This window comes from Mus musculus, chromosome 1 (assembly GCF_000001635.26).
Source record: "Mus musculus strain C57BL/6J chromosome 1, GRCm38.p6 C57BL/6J".
Lineage (NCBI taxonomy): Eukaryota > Metazoa > Chordata > Mammalia > Rodentia > Muridae > Mus > Mus musculus.
The window spans coordinates 56017699-56025294 of record NC_000067.6 but is presented as its reverse complement, the minus strand read 5'-3'; the positions used below and the strand labels follow the sequence as shown (position 1 = coordinate 56025294).

At 37.8% G+C, this 7596-nt stretch overlaps 1 long non-coding RNA gene across 2 annotated transcripts; it reads right to left on the bottom strand.

Annotated features, from left to right (window-relative positions):
• Positions 1-5091: 5091 nt before the first annotated feature.
• 1700003I22Rik (RIKEN cDNA 1700003I22 gene) lies at positions 5092-6317 on the bottom strand. Of its 2 annotated transcripts, none has more exons than NR_126075.1 (2): positions 6242-6317; positions 5092-5497 (listed from the first exon to the last, which is right to left on the bottom strand). It is a non-coding gene; the product is annotated as an RIKEN cDNA 1700003I22 gene (long non-coding RNA). The 2 variants fall into 2 exon arrangements; NR_126076.1 differs by having other exon boundaries at positions 5092-5439.
• Positions 6318-7596: the final 1279 nt, after the last annotated feature.

Sequence of the window (7596 nt, the reverse complement as noted above, 5' to 3'; positions counted from 1 at the left end):
TCACAGCAAGAGATTTCATGTGTTGGATTTGATTGTCACCTTTGGGTGGCCTGGCTACCCCAGTGTACCCCTGGTTGCCTGGGAGCTTGAACGTGTGCCTAACCATCTGTGGGCTGGAGATGGCTCTGGCTGACAGAGTTTGTTGAATGGAGCCATGGAGGAATGATTGCATGGTTTGCCTCCTCCAACTTATTTTATTATTACTGTTGAAGAATAAATATGGAAAGGAGAGAAAAGCCACTCTAGGCTTTGAAAGGAAAGTCTAGCAGAATCTTTATGGTGTGTTTAGTCTCCTGCATTTACTGCAACTTTATTTTAAGATTAAAGGCAATTGAATATCCGTATGTCTGAATTTTTTAAATGAAATTAATAATGAGATAAGAAATTTTAACTAAATTCTTTAATTATGCACTCATTTACTTACTAGTTCAACTCAAATCTCTTCAGAATGCCAATATAATAATGTAAAACTGATTGAATTTTTTAAACTAAATAATATTGTGATTCTGAACCCTGGTTCAGTATATATTCTGATTAATATGACTTGAATTTGAGCTAGCTAAATAAAATAGCCAAAAAACATATGGTTGCATCATAGTCACCCCCATGTGTAGTACACAAACTATGCCTAACTCATCAGTAGTTGTGTTTGTGCTTAAAGTAGGTATAATCAAATTTTAGTCACACTGCAATTCACTTCAATGACAGGGAAAAGTCATGGTGAGAGTTTGCATTATACATATATGCGTTCTTCAAACCTGAAGTTGTCTCCTTTGCTTCCTGTCATTCATTTATCTTACTACTCTCACCAATCAGCCAACAGCCAAGTAGATTCAAACTTTCCTCGCATCCTAATCCATTCAGGCCACTATAACAAAAGACAACACACTGCACAGATTTTTAAAAAGCTGAAATTGATTTCTCACAGAGTAGTAAGCTTGGAAGTCCAATAGCAATGTATCAGTAGTAGAGTTGGCTTCTGCTGGGAGCACTCTGTATCTCTCTGTCTCTCTTTGTCTCTCTCTGTGTCTGTCTCTGTCTCTGTCTGTCTCTCTGTCTGTCTGTCTCTCTCTCTCCCCCAATGCCTCCTCTTTATAAATGACATTGATCATCTTCCTCTTCCACTAGTAAAGATGAAGAAGGAAAAACCACCATTGCTCAGGACCAGCATGAGGAAGATACAAGGACTGGAAGGAAAATAAGTGAGAAGCAAAAAGCCAGTTTCCTGAAAACTTTAACTTCTCAAGATATACTACCTTCTGAGAGCAATTGCCTTCCAAGGACTTTCCTCACAGCTACCTTGTGAAAATTGTAGAGATGTGGATTTTATTGTTGTTCATTTGTTTATTTTTATGTCACCTTGTGTTTATGTTTCACAATAAAATATTTTATTAAAAGTTATAGAACATGGGCATTCATAACAATTTTAAATTAAATAACATTTAACATTAAACAATGAATCAGTAGTAAATACTTAGTTTTATTATTTAAAACATTAATCTAACTAAGATTTCAGAAACAGTATTTATGATGGCTAGTTTAAACTGTCAATTTCACACATCATAGAATCCACTGAGAAGAAAGTCTTAACAAAAACTGTATAGATTAAGCTGGTTTGTGAGTCTCTCTGTGGAGGCTTGTCTTATTTATCGTCAGTCAGGAAGTCTTGCTCACCTTAGGCAGCACAATTCCCTAGGCTTGGACAGTGGAGAATACAGAAAAGGAGAGAGTGAGCTGAGCATGAATGCTCTCATTAGCTCTCTGCTCTAGATTGTGGATACAAATAGCTGTTCAAGCTCTAATACTGTCACCACCCTGCTGTTATGACCTATCACCTAGTAACTGTGAGCTAAGATGAACCCTTTTACCCCTGATTTGTTCTTGTCAGGGTATTTTAATCACAGAAGCAGAAAATAAAATGGAATCCATGTAGTTGCTTACTTGCGGTAATTATTGATGGCAATACTACTAGTCACGTGGGCAAAATTTCATAAGCTTAGCTCTGAAATTCCAGCTGACTCTGAATTCATTTTATGAAACATTTACTAAGCACCACTCTCTCACTCTTGAACATGCAAATTATAAAATGTTTGGCATCAGACTTTTAATAAAAATCTAAAATATTTATAACAGTTGCTAATGATTAATGAAGAACTCTTCTGAAACCCATATGTTAACTATTCACATCACCCTCTATTTTTCTAATCTGTACCAGATTCTACCCTCCTTCTTTATAAAAATTAATTAATTTTAGATAATAAATATATGATGAAAATAATAAATTTAGTATGGCTGTCTTCTCTACTACCACCTGTTATATACTGATAGTCATATGAACTTCAAATCTCAAGAAAAATGTGTACTTAGCACTTCAGAAATGCATGTTAAAAAGACACTGTCTGCTTTTGTGTCAGTATAAAATTGGGACTATCATAAAGTGATAATTAAAATTTCACTTGGAAATAACACAGTATATAAAAATTAAATGCCAATAATTTAGGCACACCCTTTCCAATTCCATGTGGAACCAGATGAAGGAGAAAAATTAAGAAAACAGTCATCAGTATTAAGCAGGAACCCAGAGGCTGACCCTTTAGCACTCATAAAGAATCCTGCTGAATATTAAGACAATGGAAGGGACCAGCTTCTGATACCATTGTATAGAATATGCTCTCTAATTTGTAATTTTTAAAAACAAAAATTTACCTTAGTGCATGTGGAAGGTGAATGATCAATAATATTATAAGAATATTTTTAAACCTGACTTTTAACAGTAATGCAACATTAATATCGGAAAGATGTCAACAACAGCTCAAAAGAAAAATGCTCCTTTTATCTATGTTCTTCTGCCCTGTTTATCTCAAGATTTTCTCTTATTTCTTTTTCACAGAGAAAGGAAAGGGGGAGATTAGAAGCAACATATGTTACTTCTTATGTTAGCTCATTTAAGCATTTAATATTCACATTCTGACAGACAGTAGGTGCAACCCTTTTCTCAAGTGTGGAGTACTCGTGTCATAGTGCAAGCGCATGACTCAGATGAAACCAGCTTTTCACCCACACACTCCCTGCCAGGTACTGGGGAGGTTCAATAACTCCTTCCCTTTCTGAAACCAGTGTCAAGAATCCTTGAAACCATGAAGTACCCCCTCAAATCATTTTACCTGCCAAGAAATTAAGGTAGATGCTAATATGCTAATGCCTTGGGGGGACGGTGTGGGTGGGTGGGGGGGTTCTTTACTATATCTTAAAGGGATTTAAAAGGCTTCACAAAGTACCCTTACTAACTAAAGTTAAATTTGAGCTTTTTCACATAGAAGAACCCTTTAAGAAATGACAGTTATACAAGAAGCATAATTTCTTTACATTCAAGGATTGTTGGATCACCTCACAATCCAAGATGATTTCTGACATTACAGCTATTATATAAGTGTTATAAGCAGAAAAAAAAATGAGAGAGAATCAGAGGTAAGTGTGGCTTTTTCAACTGATATGGCTCTCATTAGCCTTAACGAAAGTCTCAAAATCTACATCTATTTCTATCTTTTTGATTAAATGAGTTTCATCGTTTGGTCACAGCTAACTACAGGAAGATGGGAAATAATATCTGACACACATGTGAAAGTCAGATTAGAAGTCAGCATGGTTTGGGAGTAATAATTATTCCAATCTGCTGTAGTCTATGCACTTACACACTTGAAAACTAATATATATGCAATGCGGAAATTTTACTGATCACTTTTGTTTCTATATACAATTTTGTCTTCTTTAGACAGTTTTTTAAAGATAACTGACTTCCTACTGCCAGCTTGAGGGATATCCGACACAGGATGATCATGAATTTGCGTTAAGTAGTTCAAGTTCAGTCTAGTGAGAACTTGAATTTTTTAAAAACCTAATATTTTCTCTCTTAATACTTTGCTTCCTAATCCTTCAAATTCCATTTACATCCACACTTCTCCCCACAAAAGTGTGCTGGTTCAGACCCTACACTGTCTGCAGTAAGCACATCATCTCCATTGGGAAATGTCATTGTCCCACCAGCCCTCCAAACTGAGGAGCTGCAGTGTCTCCTGAATGCTTGCCCCACCACAGACCAGGCAGTACATGAGACGTAGGCAAGAAGATAACGGCAACTCAGAAGTGGCCACACACAGCTAAAAAATGTCTCAGAAACTCGGATTAACTCTTTCTGGCCTGATATTCCTCTGATCAATTCTTTTGCCCACTCCTTGTCAATTATATCCCAAGATCAAATCTTGTAGATGATTGTTATAGGGGCCATAGAGAAAGTCTCCAGGAAACTTTATGGAGAAGTAATGATGTCAGGCACATTATGGAATCAAAATCTGGGCAAAGAATTAAAATGAGAGCATGTAGAATGCTATCTAGTAACCAAGAACACAAGTAATAAACACACATATACCTGCAACCATGCCAATATATATATATCACACATATGTTCATATATGTCCACATAGACACAGACACAGAAAACACCATACACATGTATATGTATATATATATATGTGTGTATATGTATATATATACACATACACACAAACACACACATATATATATACTGAGAATATATATATATATATATATATATATACTGAGAGAGAGAGAGACCACACTCACATGCACAGATATAACATAGACACACAGATACATATATCCACAGAGACAAATATACACACAGATCACACACACACACACACACACACACACACACACACACACACCAAAAAAGCACAGAGACACAGAGTTGCACAGACATGAACATATGCATACAAGTCCCCATAAATTCATACACACGAACACACACCATACATATCACAGCTTAGAGACACACACAGATACAGACATAGAAATACATGTATAGACAGATAACATACACAGACATACAGAGAGAGAGAGATACAGCAAGAGACAGAAAGCAAGGGAGAGTGAGCAAGTGAAGAGAGAGAAACCCAAGAAATAACAATCTGCTCTAAGTGTTGACATCCAAAAGCACAGCCTTCAATCTCACTTGGCCTTCAGTCTGTGATTCACCACCCGAGAGTGAAAGGTGAAAATAAGAGGCCAACTCAGCCTTAATTGTTAATTTTATTAACTTGACAAGAGCAATGACAAATCCACCTTTAAAATGGGTGGCTTTATAGACACATCTAGGTTACAGGTTGCCATAATAAAAACAGGTATCAAGTTGATTAAACCTGAGTTTATTCTCTGGAGCCATTGAAGCCAGCTCCTCATGCTTGATATGCAGGCAGAGAACCGATGAAGGTGCCGGAGTGTGAGCAGAGGGCAGGCGCCTGGTGCAGAGCAGGAAGCCGCTGGGCAGTGCTGTAGGCATGAATGCTCACACCAGACTGAGCTCTGTAATGGATGCAGATCAGGAGCGGTGCGCTTTCTGCTCTTCCTTGTCAATCAGGGCTTTTATGTGTGGTGGGTTCAAAGGGGGAAAATGAGAAATAGATGCTTTGAGCCAATACTGTAAAAAAATCAATATAATATTGTTTCCAAGGCTATTCAATTTTATTGTTCTGCTTTTCTGTTTACTTTTGAGATGGTAGTTTAATTACAACATTTCTCTCTTCCATTTCCTCCCTCTAAACCAGGTGTTCTCGACCTCCCTAATGCTGCAGCTTTTTAATGCAGTTCCTCATGTTGTAGTGACCCGCATAAAATTATAAGCCATAAAATTATTTCATTGCTACCTCATAACTGTAATTTTGCTACTGTTATGAATCATAAAGTAAATATATAGTGTGCAGGATATTTGACATGTGACCTCCCAAAGGAGTCACGACCCGAGGTTAAGGACCTCTGCTTTAAACCCTCCCATATACCCTAAACCACCCTGCTTCAAATTCGTGGCCTGTTTTTCACTCATTGTTATTGCGAACATATCTGTGTTTTTATCTACATTCATATTTCTAAATATAGCCTGTTGAGTTCATATAATGTTACTTGTGTATATGTTGTCAGGGCTGACCAAACAAAAATGAATTTGCAGGTAGTTTGCCGAAAAAGAAATCCTCTGGAAGAGTACATTTAACAATTTAGATTGTGTAAAGGAATATGAGGCTTAATCATGAGTTCTCATAAGTGATTGAACGACCTTTTCCTGACCACAATTCCCAGAACTAGGCTGATTGCTGTGTCTCCTAAAGGCTGCCTTCTGTGTTGCCCTACCCTTCCCTTCAAAGCCAAATGTCCTTTTCCTTTTACATACCGTTAGGATGTTCTTAGCCGGCCTGGCTTTCCTTCTCTAACATGGCGTGCTCGCCATCTTTGTCTTTCTCCTTCCTATGGAGAGTGTGATGCCCTTACTGTCACGTGACCCCATGGGTTCTCATACGTCGTTACTGATTTCTCCTCTTTCCCCAGTTTCTACATCTTTTATGTTCTGCTCTCTACCTATGACCATAAACTGTCCATTTCCCACCTCCTGTCTTAGCCCTGGATGTTACTATCACAATGAGGTTCAGTTGACACGTTTTCTTGCTTCTCTGCCGTGTCCCAGCCTGTTCCGCCAGCATGAAACTTTCTTGCCTTGTCCTTATATTTTGAAATCATCCTCAGAATAAAACTCTTTATAGACAAATCCCAAGATGCTTAATGATCCTTACTAGCCTGAAATCACAGCATCTGAGCCACATTTTTGATAAAATACCCAAATGAAAAAGTAAGACGTATCTAACAAAAAACGAATTAAACAAACAAAAAGTATAAAGGATCAATGTCAAGGGGCTGGGCAGAGAGCTCTGTGTGTAAAATACTTGCTCCACAAGCAGGACAACCTAAGCTCTAACTGCCATCTCCCAAGGGGAGAGCTAAGAAGGGCAGCACAGCTCTGCAATTCCAGTGCTGGAGAGCCAGGGACCAGCAAATATCTCTGAAGCGTTCTAGACAGAAAATTCATTATCATAGATGAGCCCTAGATCCGGCAAGAGACACTGTCTGGAAAAGAAGATGGTGAGTGACTCAGGAGCGCGTGCAACATTGACCTCTAACCTCATACACATGTGTGCATGCACACATGTACACACACACACACACACACACACACACACACACAGAGGTACTCACGCACGCACACATGCAGGCACACACACAGTGTAATGGCCACAAAGTAAACACAAAATTGTCACTCATCATTTGACAAACCAGTCCAAGGGTCTTTGAAATTGTGAGGTCAGCACTGTGAGGTTTATCTCCAGTGTTTTTTGTATATGTGCTACCTACTAAAGTATATTACTGATTATGTTGATATAGCCTTAGAACTTTAAGCAAAATAACTTTTCTTTGCAGCCATACTAAAACATATCATAAGGAAAAATGTTCACAGATCCATTATAAAGCATTTATATATTTTATATTTGTTAAATAGCATCAATTCTGAGGCACAAAGTACAGCAGGTCTTGAGTTTACCGTCAGTTGAGGAGAGGTGTGGGTAATAACGACTGGATAGTAAAAGTGGTGTCATAGATGCCATAAAACCATGACAAATGCTCTTAGATGGAGGGAATGGTCACTTACTTGCTTTAGATTAGCAGCATGAACAAAAGAGATGTTTAAAACAGACC